The sequence below is a fragment of the Mauremys reevesii genome, linkage group 1, assembly GCF_016161935.1.
Source record: "Mauremys reevesii isolate NIE-2019 linkage group 1, ASM1616193v1, whole genome shotgun sequence".
Taxonomy (NCBI): domain Eukaryota; kingdom Metazoa; phylum Chordata; order Testudines; family Geoemydidae; genus Mauremys; species Mauremys reevesii.
The window spans coordinates 228306657-228328856 of NC_052623.1; the positions used below are offsets into that span (position 1 = coordinate 228306657).

Genomic DNA, 22200 nt, shown 5'->3' on the forward strand with positions numbered 1-22200 from the left:
TGGTCTGCCCCTATTTACTATTGTGAGCTGCATAGGCAACTTTCTCTGTGTTATGTGAGCACCATTCACACAATATATATACTACCTCTGCAGCCATGGGTGGCGGGGGAGCCCCCACAGCCCCACACCACTGTATATGGACCCTGCAGCTCCCAGCTCCTACAAGTAGACCCCAGAGCTCCCAGCTGCTGTGAGCGGACCCAGGATTTCCCAGCAGGCATTGATGGCGTGAGGACCCTGCAGCCCCACGTCATTGCTAATAGACTCTGCAGCTCCTTGGAGCTCCCAGCTGACACAGGCAAGCGAGGGAGCCCCCAGCTCAGACACCGCAGGCAGAGCCTGGAGTGCACAGTCACCATGGGGGGTGAGGAGAAGCCTCAGCCAAATGCCATTGCAGATGGCCCCATAGCTCCCAGCCACTGCAGGTGGATGCCAGAGCCCCCAGCTGCCATCGGGACCCCACGGACCATGGCCACCATGGGCAGCGAGGGGACCCCATGGCCCCCAGCCACCACGGGAAGCGAGGGGACCCCATGGACCCCGGGCGCCATAGGCAGTGAGGGGACCCCACAGCCCCCGGCCGCCACAGGCAGCGAGGGGACCCCATGGACCCTGGGCGCCACAGGCAGCGAGGGGACCCCACAGCTCCCAGCCGCCATGGGCGGCGAGGGGACCCCATGGCCCCCGGCCGCCACGGGCAGCGAGAGGACCCCATGGACCCTGGCTGCCACGGGCAGTGAGGGGACCCCATGGCCCCCGGCCACCACGGGCAGCGAGGGGACCCCCCAGCTTCCGGCTGCCACGGGCAGAGAGGGGACCCCATGGACCCCGGGTGCCATGGGCAGCAAGGGGACCCCATGGACCACGGGTGCCACGGGCAGCGAGGGGACCCCCCAGCTCCCGGCCGCCATGGGCAGCGAGGGGACCCCATGGACCCTGGGTGCCATGGGCAGCGAGGGGACCCCCCGGATCCTGGCCGCCACAGGCAGCGAGGGGACCCCGCAGCCCCCAGCTGCCACAGGCAGGAACTGTCACCCAGCGACCAGCAGAAAACAGCAGCGGGCAAAGGCATCAAGCAAACTCTCAGCTTCTGCTGCTGCCACTCCTTCAAGTGGCTCTCAGTCTGCCCTGTTCACTCTGCGTCGCTGCCGCTCCACGGCATTGTCCTTCACCCTGCTGCTGAGAGCTCCTGTGTCACCACTTCCCCTGCTGCCACCTGCCTGTCTCCTGCAGCCCCTGCGCCGCCACCTAGTGGGGGAACCTCGCTACAAGTGCAGCCTGGGCAGCCTCTGTCATTGCAACACCATGGGCAGGGCGTGAACCGCCAGCTGGGGGAGACTAACGCCCTGCCCCGCCCCTTCCACCTGAGGCCCCACCCCTTCTGCGAACACCCCTGTGCCCAGCATACACCAGCCCTTAGATCCCTCTTGGTATTTCAATGCAGGCACTGACCTGTGAGAGGAAAACATCAGCTCACAAACACAGAGACTGAATTCCCCACATTTAATCTCGCTGCACTTTCCAGAAAATCACAACATTCATTTAATTCTTGTTAGGACAGAGAAAAAAATAAGTGACACTAAGTTTTTGGCTTAGTTAAATAAAATTACGTGTTTAATTAACATAGTAAAAATATGTCCTGATTCCGCTAAATAACACCGCAACCGGAAATAAGAAGAGACATATATTGTCAGTGACGACTAATTTCGCAAACGATCTTCCCATTATTAATTTCCACGCTGCCCCCATTGGAGGTCTGGGCACCTCCAGTGTCACTGCTCTGCATTCACCTTCCCCTTAGAATTGTTCTCGGACATTCCCAAATTTGGAAAATTGTGCAGTTCACAATGTGAATAGTGACCCTGGCTCCTTCCTGCACCTACTCTACATTGCTCCACAGCAGCTTCTCCCCCTGCAGAGTCACCCCCGCACGGCAGTGCAGCCACCCAGGGTTTTGCAAAAATTAATAATACAGAGTTTGGAGGAAAGTAAACATTTGTGAGTTGTGGAAATAGCAAAAGGCAACAGTTGTGGTGTTACAAGAAGGGCAGTTTTTGGTTTAATAATAAAACCCAGTTATATAAATGTAACTGTATGTGCAGCTCTGTGCACTCACGTTGGATGGAAGCTTAGTAATTAAATTATACAAGAGGGTCAGGTAAAGTGGCTACTACCACCACTATGTTTTGTCCCGAGAAGCCTTTACAGCCATTCTGAGGGGAAATGGGCCCTTTGTCCACAGAAACGGTCTATAGGGGACAGCTGCAGGCAGCAGGTGGAGAGATAATCTCATCAAAATGATTTGACTCCTGCAATGTAAGCAAAATCACTAAAGGAATGTCCATGGTTTCTATTGGCACTTAACATGCCTGCCCCTGGCTGTCTCTGGTTGTACAAGATGGACATGTAATCGGGGTACAGTTGTGTAAAAAAAAATTATTGCAGTGCAAGGGCTGTTAGACAAAACAAACTGTTGTGTGTAATTGTGTAAGGTTTTAAAAACCTAAACTGAGACTTATGGTTTGTAACATAATGTTATGAAGGTTAAACTATGGAAGGAATGTGCGTTTTCCCAGGACGTGCAGTGTATATTGGAGAAGGGGTAAAAGAAATGCAAACAAAACATGGTACTTAATTCAAACCCTATTAGGGCTCCAAAGGGAGCCACAATAGGCTGTGGTTTCTTTTTCAGATCTGTGTGTTTTGAAGCAGAAGATGAAAGTGGAAAGTAATCAGAACTCCGGTGGAAGTTGTTTGTGTCCCTTTTAAGACAGTCTCTGAGCTGCTGATGGCTTTGGATCCAAAAACAAGCCCAAAAGCCGCGGTGAATGCAAGTGACCTAGCTGATGGGGGAACGAGAGAACTGCCCATCAGTGGCAGCACAAAGGAGCTGCAAATAATAAATACATCTGGTCAGCAAACAAGCTACTGGAAGACTCAGATTGTGGCCCTCCAGGAAAGGGAGATGAAAAAACAAGTCAAGTCTGAAAATAAGGCGGACAGGTTAACCCTAAGGAGTGTGTGGGTGTATGTACAGTGCTAAAGCTAAATCTACAGCTGTCTCTCAGCTGTTACCTGAGGATAAACTTAAATCTTGGTACAGCAGAGAAACTATTGCAAACTGGGTCTGTTGTACAAGAGGGGAAACTGAGGCACACCACCTCATGAATTTCATAAATGACCAGTGAGTGGGGTAATTCACTATCTAACTATAGAACAAAATAAGGACAGCCTGGAGGGAATTCTTCTGTTTTTCCTGCAATTAGCAAGGAAATTTGTAAAAGGAAGTGGTATTATTATTATTAAGCACTAATCTGTCCCCACTGGGGTGTGTGGAAATTGTTTCTTTTGTTTTTCAGACACTCTACAACCAAGCTGGTGCCAGCAAAAGACTAACCCAGAATACCATGAATCTATGTTTTGTGTTGTTTGTCTGTGGTGTTTGTCTTGTTGTTAGCATTGTTGTGTTTCAATGAACAGAAAACCTCATGACATGGATGGGGATGGCTTCAAAAGGCTGACCTGGGGGAAGATGTGTGTGGACATTCAAAATGCTCGACTAGGAGGCCAGCACCTGTGTAATAGCTACCGTGGTATCTGGAAGTGAATCGGCAGCTGAGGTGGGCCCCACAAGCCCTATGGGAATAATGAGAAGGGATTTGCTCGCTGGCAATCAATGGAGGTGTGTAAAATGGTGTAAATCCAGAGAAGATGTTTGAATGTGCCCTCCTGATGGCCGTGGAGGAGCACACCCAATGGCCCGTGGCAAGGTGGACAATTGGGTGTACTGTGTATGAGGTGTTTTGCTGGAAATGTACATATTACTGGGGGCACAATTACACCAGCCCCTAACCAAATTCCACACTACACGCTGCTCTCTGGCTTTGGCGCACAGATAGATCTGTGAATCTTACTGCTGTGAATAATCGCACCAGCGCATACAGCCTGCGTCCACACCACGTGGTTAAGTTGGTTTGGACAAGAACCCATTTCCTTGTGGACATTCAATGGACTAATGATATGGACAAAAGCACGAAAACCTGCAGCGGCAGCGTATTGCAACTGCCAGCAACTGGGCATGTTAAGGGCTTGACCCGTCGAAGGAGGAGAGGAGGTGTTTCGGTGGTGGCCAGGATGTTGGACCATGCGGCTAGTGCTCAGGTCTCTCGGTGTTGCTGTGGATTGTTACAGCGGCTGGTGTATTGCTAAGTATACTTGTGTTACGTTGCCTATGGAAATAACCTAGAAGTAATGGAGTAAGCCCTCCCCTGTACTAGACAACCTTGACCCAACCTTCCCAGGCCCACTATAGTGGGAAGTCTGGAACACTAATTGGAACAGGTGTGGCAGGCCCGCACGAGAGAAGGTGCAGGGCACTGCACCACGCACAGGGACAAATGGAATATCAACACCTTCCACCTTGATGCCTGGCCCTATCAGGAAATGTGTCACCATACTTCCTATGCTTTGCTAAGGGGAGAATGGGAACAGGGACACAGGCAAGGCTCTGTGGCGTCAGGGCTGGGATGGGGACACTGAGGAAGGAAACTGGAATCGTTGCTTGTTGGAAATTCAACCCAATAAACATCTAATTGTTTGCACCTTCGACTCTGGGTATTGCTGCTCTGTGTGTACGCAAGACAGACCCAGTAATTGGAGGGTGAAGGGATCTCGATGAAAGGAGCAGAACAGAATTTACTTGGGGTGGGGAGAGAATTGAGAGTGTCTCAGGGGGTTGTACAGAGGTGTTGCCTGGGTGAGAGACTGGCTAAAACGCAGGCCTCGCTGTGAGCAGGATTTGAACCTGCGCAGGGGAACCCTATTGGATTTCAAGTCCAACGCCTTAACCACTCGCCCATCACAGCTGTGAGCACAAAACTGCCCCAATGCCAGAGAAACTGGTAAATAATCCCAATGCCCAGGCGTGAAGTCATCTGAACTACAGGATTCCCACCGCAAACCTGGCTCCCAAAGCACAGGGGGGATTTGGGGTTTGTTCTGTTTGCTTAGCCAGGTGCCACAGGAGTCTTTGCTGCTTTTACAAATCCAGACTAACACGGCCCCTCTGATACTCCTAGTGACACTCTCCAATGGATCCCCATCCTCCACCCACCTTGAGCTAGGTAGGAGCAGATCATCATTATCCCTACTTGAGAGAGGGAGAAGCTGAGGCTGAGAAAGGAGAATTGACTTGTCTTAGGTCACACAGTCAGCCAGTGGCAGAGTTGGGAATAGGACCCAAGAGCCCTGATTTTGAAACTAACCATCAGATCGTGAATTTCAAACACTGAATGACCTGAATAAAGTGCTCTCAGATGAGCTCCACACCAACAACAGTTCACAGTAATTATTCAGCAAGTATTTGAGGAGAACTGCAATGTTAGAGAGAATCATGAACTGCTCAGAGACAATTAATGCAGCAAAGCAGCAAAATTTGTCAAACATATAAGTGGTTATGACTTATTTCCTTGGTCTTAAAAGAGAACAACAAGGACCTGAATCTCCTCCCTGTCAATAACCCCCTGCTCAGCCAATCAGGGTAGAGACTGAGGACGGGAGGCTGAGGGTTCTCACCAGAGAGCCCAAAGGATGGCCCAGGTCACCGGTGGGGATCACTGCCCGAGCACTATTTCAGCCCCACATTTTTGGGTGGACCTCCCACAGTGGGAGCTGCAGAGCACTCCCCCGCAACACACACATACACACACACACACACACACACCGCTCCTGGTGATGGGAGGGGAACAGGTGAAAGGACAAAAGAAGCAAGAGACAAAGAGAAAGGAGGGAGGGATGGATGGATGGAGGAAAAGGTGAAACAGAAAGGACAAACCCTAATGACCCCAGTGATTCTAAGGGACAAAATCCCAGGTGCGGAATAAAATTCTGCCTCCTTAAGTTTGTGTTTTCCATGCCTAGAATTCAACTGTCACCAGATGGATCAGACTGAACAGGTTTCAAACCTCGAGGAGGCTTCAACCTTCTAAACAGGGATGGCTGTTTTCTAGTAAAATCAGGAAAAGGGAAGGAGAAAACTCAAAAGAGGTTCCTCCTGGCACTCACGTCCGTGAACCCGAATACTCTCTCAGTCCTCAAAGAGAGACCTGGAGAAGGAGACTTGCTGAAGCAAAGCCACAGGGGTCTCTGAGGTTTCCCTGGCCCCTCACCCCTGTCCTGCCTGGCTGATGTCAGCATCTCTCTGTGAGGTCACCACCTCCCCACCACCTTGGACCAATAGTCTGAGGTCCTGCAAAAGGCCTTTGTGATGGACAGCTTTGCTAGGTTTTTATGCATTTGGACAACAAAATGTTGAGTGTTTACATTAATATCAAGCACTCCTGTATAGAGGAGCCCCTGAACATAATGGAGAATGGAAATGAAAATGTTTAACTTTAAAAAAAAAATGAAAGAAGGTTATAAGAGAACCCGGGGGTTTGAACTGAGGACTACGTGAAAACTGCAGTTACACTCTAACACTGAGCAATATCCCCAATGACAACAGGAGTATGGAATCGTGATGTCCAGGACTTTGAAGGACAAACCCTGATTCATCGAGCTCCTTTGCCATTCCCAGACCACAGGTGGTTTTCAAAATGGGGTTTGATTAAACTTTAAATGTGGCAAACACCACAGCTTGCACACCCACCGATATAGCTTCTCCCACTGACATAGCTGCCACCTCTTGGGAAGTGGATTAACTACACCCCCAGGAAAACTCTCTCCCATCAGCCTAGAGCAGTGGTTCTCAAACTGTGGGGCAAGACCCCAAAGTGGGTCATAACCCTGTGTTAATGGGGTCGCCAGGGCTGGCATTAGACTTGTTGGTGCCTGGGGCTGAAACCAAAATCTGAGCCCCACCACCCAGGGCTGAATCCCTCAAGCTCTGGTTTTGCCCTCCCCCAACTGGGGCAGGGCTCAGGCTTTGTCTCCTCTGCCTCTGCTCAGTGTAGAGGGGCTTGGTGTGTCTTTCTAGGGTCATGTAGTAAATTTTTTGGCAAAAAGGGGTTGTAGTGAAAGGAAGTTTGAGGAACCCTGGCATAGAGCCTCTGAGTATGTCTAGACTTGGCTCCCTGTGGCAGATCAGACACTGGAAGCACAGCCATGGAGACACCACACCCCAGCCTGGCCTAGCAGGCAAGAATCAAACCTCCACAGCTGTTGCTTTCTAACCCATCTCCCTAAGCCCTCACCCACCACCACTTGACAAAGGAGCTTTTCTACACTGTGGTTCTGGTCTCACTGAAGGGTCATTTCCAATTGTTTGCTCAGACCAGCATTAGGGAAAATGGTGCCCTGGGCAAAGCTTGTACTTTGGCACTTCCCCATTGCCCCTGGACGATCCCCACTCCCCCTTTACCGCTAGCTCCTGCACTCCCAACCCTTGCACCTCCTTCACCCTAACTCCTGCCCTCCTGTGCCCCTTTGCCCTTAACTCCCTGGGCCACTCAGCCATTGCCTCTCCTGCAGCCCTTCACATGGCTCCAGTGCTGGGGCCCCGCACTTGTTCTCCCTTTCCCTGGGCTTTGGCATCACTAGCCCCTGCTTAGGAGTAGGGTTCAGTGGTCCCCAAAATGTGGGGCATGACTCTTAGGGGGACACAGAGGAACATTCATGGAGTCAATGAAATCAATTGAGCTTCTTCAGTCTCTCGCTGCAGATATTTCCCTTGTTTTTAAAGGCAAAAATCCTGATCTTTCCAATGGGAGCTGCTGCTTCAATGTTTAGTTTGGGGAGGGATCTGGCTGCACTCAGAGATCTGCCCGTGGGTTACAATCTGCGATCCGAAGGGTCGAATGCAAACAGCGCTTAGATGGGACCGTTAGTGCCGCCCCGTGTGGCCAAAGGTTAGAACTGACCAGCAGAGTTTACAGCTGGAGCCTGGGACGCTCCTGAACAAACTGGGCCCAAAGCCTCTCGCGTGGGATCCTCGCTGTGCAGCAGGAGGCGGAGGGAAGCTGGTTGTCAGGGCTCAGGGCAGCACCCTGCCATGCTGAGCCGGTGTCTGTGCTAAGCTCGGCATCAATCAGGTGATTCTGGGAAGTTTGGGGTCCCCGGGCTCCCACAGGAGGGTGAAGTAGGTCACCCTGGAGCAGGGTAAAGCTGCAGGGTGACAGTGGGGTTGCTGCCCTGTGAACAGCTGCTGTAGCACCGCCTGGGCAGGACAGAGAGAGCCAGTTATACCCTCCCCAGCCTGTATCGGGGATGGGAGCACTCACACCCTGGGACCCACCCACCAGAGATCTACGGGGGGGAGAGTGGCACCCACACACCCAGGATCTTGTAGGGGGGGACAAGGGCATCCACACTTCGGGATCCCCTGCAGAGGGACGGACACCCACACATCCAGGATTCTGTATGGGGGGCAGAGGTACCCGGACACCTGGGCAGGGGAAGGGGGCACCGAAACATCCGGGATCTTACCTGGGACGACAGCGGCGCCCGCAGCTCAACATGAGACGGGGCAAGGGGAAGCAGGAGCATTTCCAGTTCCAGGCTGTCTCGTCTGGCCAAGGCACAGAGCTCAAGAGCAGAGTTTAAAGCTCCAGCTGCCAGGCTGCAAAACAAGCTGGGCCCTGTGGCTGGTGCCTGTGATCCCAGCGCCTGGGGAGGCTGAGGCTGGCGGATCGCTTGAGCTCAGGAGTTCTAGGCTGCAGAGGGCTGTGCCGATCAGGTGTCCGCACTAAGTTCAGCATCAATATGGTGATCCCAGAGAAGCTTGGGGTCTCCAGGTTGCCTAAGGAGGTGAACTGCCCAGATTGGAAACGGAGCAGGTCAAAACTCCTGTGTTGATCAGTAGTGGATTGCACCTGTGAATAGCCCCTGCAGTGTAGCCTAGGCAAGACAGTGAGACACAGTCTCTTTTAGACACCCTCCCCGCAGAGCCTGGCTCGGGGATGGGAGCATCCACACGCTGGGGAATCTGACTTGCGGGGAGGACGCCTGCAACATGGATTTTGAAAAGAGGAACAGCGCCACCCACACACCACAGAGCCTGGATGGGGGCAGGGGAACCACACACAGGAGCTAGTTCATGGGGTGGGGGACACACCCATATGCTCCGTTGCACCATTCTTAATGAGAAGAACGGGGGCATCCGCACAACACGGATCCTTAACGGGTGGGGGGACACCCACACACTCCACTGTTAACCAGCAGGGACAGGGGCACCAGACACCCCCAGCAGCGTGGAGAACCCCCACATCCACCGGATCCTCATGGGGGTAAGACAGAGGGGATTGTAATGGGGCCCAGCGCACCCACGCACCAGAGATTGTTAAGGGGCTGAAGGGACAGGGACACCCACACACACTGAGATCACGTCCCTGGGGGAACGCAAAACCTCCACAGAAGGACCTGGCCTGTTCCATGATGGCAGCCCAGCCTGGGTGAGTCAAAGTCTCTTTTTATACAGCCAAGCCTCAGAGATCCTGACTAGGGGGAGAGAGACACCCACCCACCAGAGATCCTTAATGGTCTAGGGTGCACCCCCACACCAGGGATTCTTAGGGGTGGCAGGAATGGAGACAGCCAGACACACTGAGATCACTTCCTCCCAGGAGCCTGGGCCAGACAGGAGACACAGGCCCCCTTTACAGATCTGCCAGACAACCTTCCTCCCACTCCCTCCACACAATGTTCTTATCTGGAGGTGAAGCCAGGAAAACCACATGGAGGATTCTTATCTGGGGAACTGGGGGGACCCACTTACCATCAGAGATTCTTAAGGGCAGAAGGAACAGGGACTCCCACCTCTGCAGCATGGGGGTGGGTCGCCTGCTGGGATCATCTGGGCATATTTCACCTCGTCAGCTCCCTTGGGGGCTCCTTGTTCGCTGCCTCTGGCACCCAGTTTAGCCTCCTTCCTGAGGGCTGAAACGCTTTGATCTGTCTAAGGTCTGTGGGATCAATACGTGTCATGGTGTAATTCTGTGTTATTCGGGGGTCAGACTAGCTGAGCTAATGGCTCCTTCTGCCCTTAAACGCCATGAAAACATTTCCCTGGTTTCCCTTTGTGCCTGACAGACACCACAGTGAGGGGCCCAATAGAGGATCCTGACACAGCGCCTGGCTCTTACTTACTTGGGGACGCCAGCGCTTCCTAGCAAAGCTGCTGCTAAAGCGCTGGATTTGGGGAACGTTCGCCCGATTCAGAGATCTGCCTGCGGGTGTGAACTCGCCACGAGGAGTGGGAAACGCTACCAGCAACGGGAGGCGTTGGTTGAGCTCCATGCTGCCCCGTGTAGACAAAGATTAGAACTGAGCAGCGGAGTTTAAAGCTGGCGCTGAGGGACCTGAACACGCGGGGCATGAAGGCTCCTGCTTGTAACGCTTGTTGGGTGGGCAGCTGAGTGTAGCTGATTGCTGAGTTCAGGCTGCACCCCGGGGTGCTGAGCAGGTGTCTGTGATCAGGTTGGCCTCTGCCATGATGGTTCCTTGAAGTTTGGGGTCACCAGCTCCCTAAAGAGAGAGGAGCCAGGTCAGCCCACGAAAGGAGGCCGGCAAAACTCTGGTACCAATAGACAGTGGACTGCCCCCGTGAAGAGCCACTGCAGCCCTGCCAGGAGAGCCGGTCTCTATTTATGCAGCCCCACCCCACTCACCCATTCCTCAGGACAAGGGTTGTGCTCAAAGATCTGTGCCCTGTGTTTTACCTCTGTGTGAAGTGTGCAGTGCAAATAACCCTCAGCGCAAAGGTAAGTTCAAGGCTCCACTCCACCGCTCAGGCAAGATGGTGCAGAGGGGCCCCTGCGGGCAGTGGGCCTGGGAGGATGGCTGGATTTTTCGGCCTGACCGCTACGGGCAGCCAGGCCAAAGTCAGATGGCCGGGCTCTCTCTGCCACCTCAAATGGACCTCGACGCGGATCATGCTCCCAGCCCAAGCCACAGAGGAAGGCTTAACCTCGCACCCCAACCTAGGGGAGAGGCTTCATGGACCCGCCGGCGCAGGGTGACTTTGGGACTTCCCTGACACCATCCTCCCACCGCCTCATACAGCCAGACCCCTAAGCTCCACACTCGAGCCCACACCTCCGACAGGAAGGAGCAGGAGGACCACTCCGCCCAGGGACACCACCACCAAAGTCAGCTTCACTCTGCTTCCTCTTTCTACCCCTTTCCTCCCAAGTTATGCGCTCACGGGAGCCGGCTCCTGGGAAGACGCAGGCACGGCACTCTGACTGGTGCAAGCCAAACGCCCACACCGAGAGTTTAGCACCGGGCTCTTGAGGCACTGGAGGAACCCCATGCAGAAGCACTGACGGAGCTAAGCTTTACGGCCAAGGGCCCTACCTGTGCAGAAAGCCAACTTGCTTGTGAGAAAGACGCCTCTTCGGCTCCTCTTCAAACTTCCCCAAATGCCTCCAAATGGGAAAACACACACACTGAAATACCCAACAGTCCTCAAGGCTGGCTGCCAGGTGAAAAGAAAAGCAAGGAAAAGATTTCTAAATGGCCACCCTGCCAGAGTCGTACAGTCTTCGCAAGTGAAACCCGTGGGAGTGGACATTACACAGAAGGAATGAAATGCCCAAATTGAGATGCTGTGGAAAGCCACAGCCCCATCACTACTTCCTACTCTGCACACTTCTGCAACAGCTGATGAACGGCCAGGTGCTTTCGCATCCAAGCCCACACCAGGAAAGACCTTGAGAAGCTTCCTGTAGGGGTTTGCCTGGTTCAGCTGGTCAGGAGTGTGGCACTCGTGGAGGCAAGATGGTGCAGAGGAGCCCTGGGTGGCTGTGGGCCTGGGGAGGATGGCTTTGATTTTTCGGCCTGACCGGCCACGGGCAGCCAGGCCAAAAGTCAGATGGCCGGCTCTCCCGTCCACCACGCCATCAGGAGCCCTTTAGCTGACCAAACAAGCTCGAGAATGCGGGCAGCTGCGCCTCACTACCTTCCTCGGCAGATGCAAAGCTTGAAAGCGCCTGCCGCTGGAGCTAATTTCTTCGCAGCTGGCCTGACTCTCAGGCACCAGGCAAAAAAGGCAAGGCTCTGTGGCCTTAAGCTGGACACAGCCTCGAAATGGGAGAGGGCTTGTTACTCCAGAGCTGGGGAAGGGTCCGAGTCCCAGCCACGCTCCTCGGCACAACACCAACGCTCCCTCCTGGAGTGTGTCTGGGGCTGAGAAAGTTAGCCCCTCGAAACAAGCACCAAGCTTCAGAAGACAACACAGGATAGATCACTCTGACGATTGCCTGCTCTGGCCATTGACTCTGAAGCGCCCTGGCATTGGTTTTTTCACTGTCAGAAGACGTGATAGTGGCCTCAGATGGACCATCGGTCTCACCCAGGAGGGCCTGCCTCTTATCTTCACCACTTTCCTCTCAACCTGCAAGCAAAGCCAGAAGCAGGCCCAGCTCAGCAACTCTAGCAGACTCCCGGCCTCTGGCCCAGCATGGCAGCAAAACGACCCTGCCTCCGCCAGGATAGACCAGCCACCGACTCCCTCTTCCAGACCAACGCAGCCCTTCCCGCTTGGCTGTTCTCCGCCGTCCAGAGCATACTCTGCTCTGCTCCACGGCTGCCATGCTGCCTGAGATCAGTGAGGCCGCGAGGTCTCACGGTCTCAGCTGAGCTGGTATCGCATGCCACCCCGCCCATCTCTCATTCTCTTCATGGACCCCTGGGATGTGAGTAATTCTGTATTTGAGTGGGAAAGCTCTCCTCCCGGCCAATGAGCTATGGCGAGACTAGCAGGGAGGAGGAGGAAAGGGATTGTGCTCCAGTGAGAGCTCAGGGAAAGAAAGGCAGGTCCCCACCAGAGCCCAGCACAGCAGAGCAAAGCAGAGCAGAGCAGGCTGGAGAATGTGTGTAAGGGTCTGACTACTTCCCATGCTCTTCCATTTGAGCTAACTTCCCCAGCTGTCGCCAGCCTCCCAGTCAGCGCAAGGGGAGAAGGGCCGGGTGTGACGTTATTGGTATAAATGGGGACCATATAGAACATGGGTTGCAACCAAGGTTCTGTAGTGGCACCAAATCCTAAGTAAAGGGGGTCATATAAGGTGTCTAAGACCAGGTTATGGGTTGCTGGTTATAATTATGCTGTCTGTATGTCTGTATCATTTTAGTTGAAGTTATGAATGTTGGCTCCATGCTGTCAGTATTTCAAGTTTGTGCTGTGCTCTGGGAAGCCTCCCAGACAAGCTGGTGTTAGCTCTGCCTAGCCTGTTTGATGGCCCATTAAGGACCATTAAGGACACAATGGACCCATGGAGAGAAGGCAGACACGCCTTGTGACTCAGCAAAGTATGCAGGGACTGGCTCATGTGACTCAAGGCTCCATTTTGCTGTAAAATTCCACAGTGAAGACAAAGGGATTCTTACACCTGGAAAAGTCTATATAAGCCTAATGCCTCATCTCCATCTTGTCTTCAATCCTGCTTCTGACCTCTGGAGGGACTTTGCCACAAACTGAAGCTTTACACAAGGGACTGAAGGACCCATCCCAGTGGGGGATGCTCTCCAGAGACTTAATCTAAACCTGCAGTTTACTCCAGCACTGCTGCAAGCCTGAACTAAGAACTTTGCCATTACTGTATGTAATTGATTGCATTTAACCAATTCTACCTCTCATCTCTACCTTTTTCCCTTTGTAAATAAACCTTTAGATTTTAGATTCTAAAGGATTGGCAACAGCGTGATTTGTGGGTAAGATCTGATGTGTATATTGACCTGGGTCTGGGGCTTGGTCCTTTGGGATCGAGGGAACCTTTTTCTTTTATTGGGGTGTTGGTTTTCATAACCATTTATCCCCAGGACGAGTGCACTGGTGGTGATACTGGGAGACTGGAGTGTCTAAGGAAATTGCTTGTGTGACTTGTGGTTAGCCAGTGGGGTGAGACCAAAGTCCTTTTTGTCTGGCTGGTTTGGTTTGCCTTAGAGGTGAAAAAACCCCAGCCTAGGGCTGTGACTGCCCTGTTTAAGCAATTGGTCCTGATTTGGCACTCTCAGTTGGGTCCCGCCAGAATCGCTCCGTCACACTGTCTCCAAGCTGTCTGCGTGCTCTGCTCTGCTCTGCTCTGCTCCACGGCTGCCATGCTGCTTGAGATGAGGAGGCTGCGTGGTCTCACGGTCTCAGCTGAGCTGGTATCACGTGCCACCCCGCCCATCTCCTCCTTCCCTTCATGGACCCCTGGGATGTGAGTAATTCTGTATTTGAGGGGCTCTCCCTCCCGGCCAATGAGCTTGGCGTAGACTAGCAGGGAGGGAGGAGGAAAGGGATCGTGCTCCAGTGAGAGCTCAGCAAGAAAGGCCCAGGTCCCCCACTAGAGCACAGCAGAGCAGAGCAGAGCAGAGCAGGCTGGAGAATGTGTGTATGGATCTGACTACTTTTCCCATGCTCTTCCATTTGAGCTAACTTCCCCAAGCTGTCTCCAGCCTCCCAGTCAGCGCAAGGGGGAGGAGGGCCGGGGAGGAAGAGGTTTGTGCTGGGCAAGGGCTGGCTTTTTGGGAGGCCAAGCGGGGAGAGGGATGGAGGCCACTGGAGGAGCTGAGCCGTCTGACTGTCCATGGCTACTAAAAGAAGGGCAAGAGAAGGTCCCGTCGCTCCAGAATGCGGGCATTGATCCAGCTGCCTCTCGCATGCGAAGCGAGCGCTCTACCACTTGAGCTAATTCCCCTGCCTTGGCAGTGAGGGGCTTGATCCAGCCATTCGATAACGGAGGCCACACCGTCCGCGCGCCAGCCGGTGACTCCTTCCGAAAGGGTCAGGCAAGCAAGGGCTTCCCGTAGGCCGGCTAGCTCAGCTGGTTAGAGCGTGGTGCTAATAACGCCAAGGTCATGGGTTCAAGCCCCATGCTGGCCACTCCGTGGGTGGGATGGAGAGGGTGGCTTCTGCTCTTTTGGCTGACTGCTAGGGGTGGCAGAGGCCAAAACCAGGTGGGCTGGCAGCAGCCAAGAGCCCTGCTGGGCGAAGAGACTGGCCGGCGCTGGGCAGGACCAGGCTCCGGACGCCTCCTTTCCTCCCCTCCCTGGGCTCCTCGCTCGACCTGCTGCCTGAAAGGGACTTGGGCCCGGGGAGGAGAAGGGTGAGCCTGGCCGGCTGCCTTCCAGGCTCCTAGGAGACGAGGCTTGAGCTGCCCGCCCGGGAAGCCAAAATCGCACGCCTGCCGGCTCGCCCCCATTGTCCGCAGGGGGTTGACCTGATGGCCCGAATTCTTGCCGGCCGCCAGCTCCACCCAAATGTACCCGAGACCGGATCCCGCTCCCCAGCCCAAGCCACAGAGAAAGGCTTAATACTCGCAACCCCAACCTAGGCGAGAGGCTTCAGACGCCGCCTGCGCAGGGTGACCTTTGGGACTTCCCTGACCCCATCCTCCCACCGCCCACAGACAGACCCCCAAGCCCACACTCGAGCCCACACCTCAGACAGGAAGGAGCAGGACCACCACTCCGCCCAGGGGCACCACCACTCTAAGTCAGCTTCACTTGCTTTGTCTTCTACCCCTTTCCTCCCAAATTATGCGCGCCTCACGGGAGCCGGCCCTGGGAAGACCCATGGAAGACGCAGGCACGGCACTCTGACTAGCGGCAGCCAAACGCCCGTACCGAGAGTTTAGCACAGGCTCTTGAGGCACTGGAGGAAACCCATGCAGACGCACTGACCGAGCTAAGCGTTACGGCCAAGGGCCCTACCTGTGCAGAAAGCCAACTTTCTTGGGAAAATGACTCCTCTTTCGGCTCCCCTTCCAAACTTCCAAATGCCTCCAAATGGGAAAACACACACACACAAACACCCAAACGGGCCTAACGCTGGGGCCAGTCGAAAAAGAAAAGAAAGGAAAAGAGTTCTAAATGGCCACCCTGCCAGAATTGTACAGCCCCGCAAGTGAAACCCGTGGCAGGGACATTACACAGAAAAGGGCAATGGAAAGCTGCCCAAATTGAGATGATGTGGAAAGCTACAGCCCCATCGCTACTCCTACTAGGCACACTTCTTGCAACCGCTGATGAACGTCCGGGTGCTTTTCGCATCCAAGCCCACACCAGGGGAAGACCTTGAGAAGCTTCCCGTGGCTTGCCTAGTTCAGCTGGTCAGAGTGTGGCACTCCTGGAGGCAAGATGATGCAGAGGAGCCCCTGGGTGGCTGTGGGCCTGGGGAGGATGCCTTTTGATTTTTCGGCCTGACCGCTCCGGGCAGCAAGGCCAAAAGTCAGATGGCCGGCTCTCCCACCCACCACGCTCATCAGGAGCCCTTAGTCGACAGGCTTGGAGAACGCGGGCATCGCCCCCCACTACCTCTCGCATGCAATGCGAGCGCTCTACCGCTTGAGCTTATTCCCCACGGCTGGCCTGACTCTCAGGCACCGGGCAAAAAAAGCCAAGGGCTCTGTGGCCTTAAGCAGAACGCAGCCTGAGATTGGGTGGGGTGGGGGGAGCTACCCAGAGCTGGGGAAGGGGGTCCGAGTCCCAGCCACGCGCCTCGGCACAAACACCAACGCTCCCTCCCTGGAGTGTGTCTGGGCTGAGAGTCAGCCCCTGAAACAAGCACCAAACATCAGAAGACAACGCAGGGATAGATCACTTGATGATTGCCTGCTCTGGCCATTGCCTCTGAAGCACCTGGCATCGGCCTCTGTCAGAAGACGTGATACTGGCCTAGATGGACCATTGGTCTCACCCAGGAGGGCCGTTCTTATCTTCACCACTTTCCTCTAACCCAAGCAAAGCCAGGAGCAGGCCCAGCTCAGCAACTCGAGCAGGCTCCCTGGCCCAGCATATAGCCAAACCACCCTGCCTCCGCCAGGAGAGACACCCACCGACTCCTCTTCCAGACCAACGCAGCCCTTCCCGCTTTGGCTGTCTCCAAGCTGTCTGCGTGCTCTGCTCTGCTCTGCTCTGCTCCACGGCTGCCATGCTGCTTGAGATGAGGAGGCTGCGTGGTCTCACGGTCTCAGCTGAGCTGGTATCACGTGCCACCCCGCCCATCTCCTCCTTCCCTTCATGGACCCCTGGGATGTGAGTAATTCTGTATTTGAGGGCTCTCCTCCCGGCCAATGAGCTTGGCGTAGACTAGCAGGGAGGGAGGAGGAAAGGATCGTGCTCCAGTGAGAGCTCAGCAAGAAAGGCCCAGGTCCCCCACTAGAGCACAGCAGAGCAGAGCAGAGCAGAGCAGGCTGGAGAATGTGTGTATGGATCTGACTACTTTTCCCATGCTCTTCCATTTGAGCTAACTTCCCCAAGCTGTCTCCAGCCTCCCAGTCAGCGCAAGGTGGAGGGCCGGGAGGAAGAGGTTTGTGCTGGGCAAGGGCTGGCTTTTTGGGAGGCCAAGCGGGGAGAGGGATGGAGGCCACTGGAGGAGCTGAGCCGTCTGACTGTCCATGGCTTCTAAAAGAAGGGCAAGAGAAGGTCCCGTCGCTCCCTTGTGGCTGGAGAATGCAGGCATTGATCCCGCTGCCTCTCGCATGCGAAGCGAGCGCTCTACCACTTGAGCTAATTCCCCTGCCTTGGCAGTGAGGGGCTTGATCCAGCCATTCGATAACGGAGGCCACACCGTCCGCGCGCCAGCCGGTGACTCCCTCCGAAAGGGTCAGGCAAGCAAGGGCTTCCCGTAGGCCGGCTAGCTCAGCTGGTTAGAGCGTGGTGCTAATAACGCCAAGGTCATGGGTTCAAGCCCCATGCTGGCCACTCCGTGGGTGGGATGGAGAGGGTGGCTTCTGCTCTTTTGGCTGACTGCTAGGGGTGGCAGAGGCCAAAACCAGGTGGGCTGGCAGCAGCCAAGAGCCCTGCTGGGCGAAGAGACTGGCCGGCGCTGGGCAGGACCAGGCTCTGGACGCCTCCTTTCCTCCCCTCCCTGGGCTCCTCGCTCGACCTGCTGCCTGAAAGGGACTTGGGCCCGGGGAGGAGAAGGGTGAGCCTGGCCGGCTGCCTTCCAGGCTCCTAGGAGACGAGGCTTGAGCTGCCCGCCCGGGAAGCCAAAATCGCACGCCTGCCGGCTCGCCCCCATTGTCCGCAGGGGGTTGACCTGATGGCCCGAATTCTTGCCGGCCGCCAGCTCCACCCAAATGTACCCGAGACCGGATCCCGCTCCCCAGCCCAAGCCACAGAGAAAGGCTGAATACTCGGCAACCCCAACCTAGGCGAGAGGCTTCGCGCGCCTGCGCAGGGTGACCTTTGGGACTTCCCTGGACCCCATCCTCCCACCGCCCACAGACAGACCCCCCAAGCCCACACTCGAGCCCACACCTCAGACAGGAAGGAGCAGGACCACCACTCCGCCCAGGGGCACCACCACTCTAAGTCAGCTTCACTTGCTTTCTCTTCTACCCCTTTCCTCCCAAATTATGCGCGCCTCACGGGAGCCGGCCCTGGGAAGACCCAGGGAAGACGCAGGCACGGCACTCTGACTAGCGGCAGCCAAACGCCCGTACCGAGAGTTTAGCACAGGCTCTTGAGGCACTGGAGGAAACCCATGCAGACGCACTGACCGAGCTAAGCGTTACGGCCAAGGGCCCTACCTGTGCAGAAAGCCAACTTTCTTGGGAAAATGACTCCTCTTTCGGCTCCCCTTCCAAACTTCCAAATGCCTCCAAATGGGAAAACACACACACACACAAACACCCAAACGGGCCTAACGCTGGGGCCAGTCGAAAAAGAAAAGAAAGGAAAAGAGTTCTAAATGGCCACCCTGCCAGAATTGTACAGCCCATAAGTGAAACCCGTGGCAGGGACATTACACAGAAAAGGGCAATGGAAAGCTGCCCAAATTGAGATGATGTGGAAAGCTACAGCCCCATCGCTACTCCTACTAGGCACACTTCTTGCAACCGCTGATGAACGTCCGGGTGCTTTTCGCATCCAAGCCCACACCAGGGGAAGACCTTGAGAAGCTTCCCGTGGCTTGCCTAGTTCAGCTGGTCAGAGTGTGGCACTCCTGGAGGAAAGATGATGCAGAGGAGCCCCTGGGTGGCTGTGGGCCTGGGGAGGATGCCTTTTGATTTTTCGGCCTGACCGCTACGGGCAGCAAGGCCAAAAGTCAGATGGCCGGCTCTCCCACCCACCACGCTCATCAGGACCCCTTAGTCGACAGGCTTGGAGAACGCGGGCATCGCCCCCCACTACCTCTCGCATGCAATGCGAGCGCTCTACCGCTTGAGCTTATTCCCCACGGCTGGCCTGACTCTCAGGCACCGGGCAAAAAAAGCCAAGGGCTCTGTGGCCTTAAGCAGAACGCAGCCTGAGATTGGGTGGGGTGGGGGGAGCTACCCAGAGCTGGGGAAGGGGTTCCGAGTCCCAGCCACGCGCCTCGGCACAAACACCAACGCTCCTCCCTGGAGTGTGTCTGGGCTGAGAGTCAGCCCCTGAAACAAGCACCAAACATCAGAAGACAACGCAGGGATAGATCACTTGATGATTGCCTGCTCTGGCCATTGCCTCTGAAGCACCTGGCATCGGCCTCTGTCAGAAGACGTGATACTGGCCTAGATGGACCATTGGTCTCACCCAGGAGGGCCGTTCTTATCTTCACCACTTTCCTCTAACCCAAGCAAAGCCAGGAGCAGGCCCAGCTCAGCAACTCGAGCAGGCTCCCTGGCCCAGCATATAGCCAAACCACCCTGCCTCCGCCAGGAGAGACACCCACCGACTCCCTCTTCCAGACCAACGCAGCCCTTCCCCGCTTTGGCTGTCTCCAAGCTGTCTGCGTGCTCTGCTCTGCTCTGCTCTGCTCCACGGCTGCCATGCTGCTTGAGATGAGGAGGCTGCGTGGTCTCACGGTCTCAGCTGAGCTGGTATCACGTGCCACCCCGCCCATCTCCTCCTTCCCTTCATGGACCCCTGGGATGTGAGTAATTCTGTATTTGAGTGGCTCTCCCTCCCGGCCAATGAGCTTGGCGTAGACTAGCAGGGAGGGAGGAGGAAAGGGATCGTGCTCCAGTGAGAGCTCAGCAAGAAAGGCCCAGGTCCCCCACTAGAGCACAGCAGAGCAGAGCAGAGCAGAGCAGGCTGGAGAATGTGTGTATGGATCTGACTACTTTTCCCATGCTCTTCCATTTGAGCTAACTTCCCCAAGCTGTCTCCAGCCTCCCAGTCAGCGCAAGGGGGAGGAGGGCCGGGGAGGAAGAGGTTTGTGCTGGGCAAGGGCTGGCTTTTTGGGAGGCCAAGCGGGGAGAGGGATGGAGGCCACTGGAGGAGCTGAGCCGTCTGACTGTCCATGGCTTCTAAAAGAAGGGCAAGAGAAGGTCCCGTCGCTCCCTTGTCGCTGGAGAATGCGGGCATTGATCCCGCTGCCTCTCGCATGCGAAGCGAGCGCTCTACCACTTGAGCTAATTCCCCTGCCTTGGCAGTGAGGGGCTTGATCCAGCCATTCGATAACGGAGGCCACACCGTCCGCGCGCCAGCCGGTGACTCCTTCCGAAAGGGTCAGGCAAGCAAGGGCTTCCCGTAGGCCGGCTAGCTCAGCTGGTTAGAGCGTGGTGCTAATAACGCCAAGGTCATGGGTTCAAGCCCCATGCTGGCCACTCCGTGGGTGGGATGGAGAGGGTGGCTTCTGCTCTTTTGGCTGACTGCTAGGGGTGGCAGAGGCCAAAACCAGGTGGGCTGGCAGCAGCCAAGAGCCCTGCTGGGCGAAGAGACTGGCCGGCGCTGGGCAGGACCAGGCTCCGGACGCCTCCTTTCCTCCCCTCCCTGGGCTCCTCGCTCGACCTGCTGCCTGAAAGGGACTTGGGCCCGGGGAGGAGAAGGGTGAGCCTGGCCGGCTGCCTTCCAGGCTCCTAGGAGACGAGGCTTGAGCTGCCCGCCCGGGAAGCCAAAATCGCACGCCTGCCGGCTCGCCCCCATTGTCCGCAGGGGGTTGACCTGATGGCCCGAATTCTTGCCGGCCGCCAGCTCCACCCAAATGTACCCGAGACCGGATCCCGCTCCCCAGCCCAAGCCACAGAGAAAGGCTTAATACTCGGCAACCCCAACCTAGGCGAGAGGCTTCGCACGCCGCCTGCGCAGGGTGACCTTTGGGACTTCCCTGGACCCCATCCTCCCACCGCCCACAGACAGACCCCCCAAGCCCACACTCGAGCCCACACCTCAGACAGGAAGGAGCAGGACCACCACTCCGCCCAGGGGCACCACCACTCTAAGTCAGCTTCACTTGCTTTGTCTTCTACCCCTTTCCTCCCAAATTATGCGCGCCTCACGGGAGCCGGCCCTGGGAAGACCCAGGGAAGACGCAGGCACGGCACTCTGACTAGCGGCAGCCAAACGCCCGTACCGAGAGTTTAGCACAGGCTCTTGAGGCACTGGAGGAAACCCATGCAGACGCACTGACCGAGCTAAGCGTTACGGCCAAGGGCCCTACCTGTGCAGAAAGCCAACTTTCTTGGGAAAATGACTCCTCTTTCGGCTCCCCTTCCAAACTTCCAAATGCCTCCAAATGGGAAAACACACACACACACAAACACCCAAACGGGCCTAACGCTGGGGCCAGTCGAAAAAGAAAAGAAAGGAAAAGAGTTCTAAATGGCCACCCTGCCAGAATTGTACAGCCCCGCAAGTGAAACCCGTGGCAGGGACATTACACAGAAAAGGGCAATGGAAAGCTGCCCAAATTGAGATGATGTGGAAAGCTACAGCCCCATCGCTACTCCTACTAGGCACACTTCTTGCAACCGCTGATGAACGTCCGGGTGCTTTTCGCATCCAAGCCCACACCAGGGGAAGACCTTGAGAAGCTTCCAGTGGCTTGCCTAGTTCAGCCGGTCAGAGTGTGGCAATCCTGGAGGCAAGATGATGCAGAGGAGCCCCTGGGTGGCTGTGGGCCTGGGGAGGATGCCTTTTGATTTTTCGGCCTGACCGCTACGGGCAGCAAGGCCAAAAGTCAGATGGCCGGCTCTCCCACCCACCACGCTCATCAGGACCCCTTAGTCGACAGGCTTGGAGAACGCGGGCATCGCCCCCCACTACCTCTCGCATGCAATGCGAGCGCTCTACCGCTTGAGCTTATTCCCCACGGCTGGCCTGACTCTCAGGCACCGGGCAAAAAAAGCCAAGGGCTCTGTGGCCTTAAGCAGAACGCAGCCTGAGATTGGGTGGGGTGGGGGGGGCTACCCAGAGCTGGGGAAGGGGTCCGAGTCCCAGCCACGCGCCTCGGCACAAACACCAACGCTCCTCCCTGAGTGTGTCTGGGCTGAGAGTCAGCCCTGAAACAAGCACCAAACATCAGAAGACAACGCAGGGATAGATCACTTGATGATTGCCTGCTCTGGCCAT

At 55.7% G+C, this 22200-nt stretch overlaps 5 non-coding genes across 5 annotated transcripts; 3 read left to right on the top strand and 2 right to left on the bottom strand.

The window, feature by feature from the left end:
- Nucleotides 1–4783: 4783 nt before the first annotated feature.
- On the bottom strand, nt 4784–4865 carry TRNAS-UGA. Its single transcript has one exon. It is a non-coding gene; the product is annotated as a tRNA-Ser (tRNA).
- Nucleotides 4866–14729: 9864 nt separating this feature from the next.
- TRNAI-AAU lies at nt 14730–14803 on the top strand. The gene has a single exon. It is a non-coding gene; the product is annotated as a tRNA-Ile (tRNA).
- Nucleotides 14804–17551: 2748 nt separating this feature from the next.
- Nucleotides 17552–17625, top strand: TRNAI-AAU. The gene has a single exon. It is a non-coding gene; the product is annotated as a tRNA-Ile (tRNA).
- Nucleotides 17626–20198: 2573 nt separating this feature from the next.
- TRNAA-CGC lies at nt 20199–20271 on the bottom strand. The gene has a single exon. It is a non-coding gene; the product is annotated as a tRNA-Ala (tRNA).
- A 111-nt stretch (nt 20272–20382) lies between these two features.
- Nucleotides 20383–20456, top strand: TRNAI-AAU. Its single transcript has one exon. It is a non-coding gene; the product is annotated as a tRNA-Ile (tRNA).
- The last annotated feature ends 1744 nt before the right edge of the window (nt 20457–22200 follow it).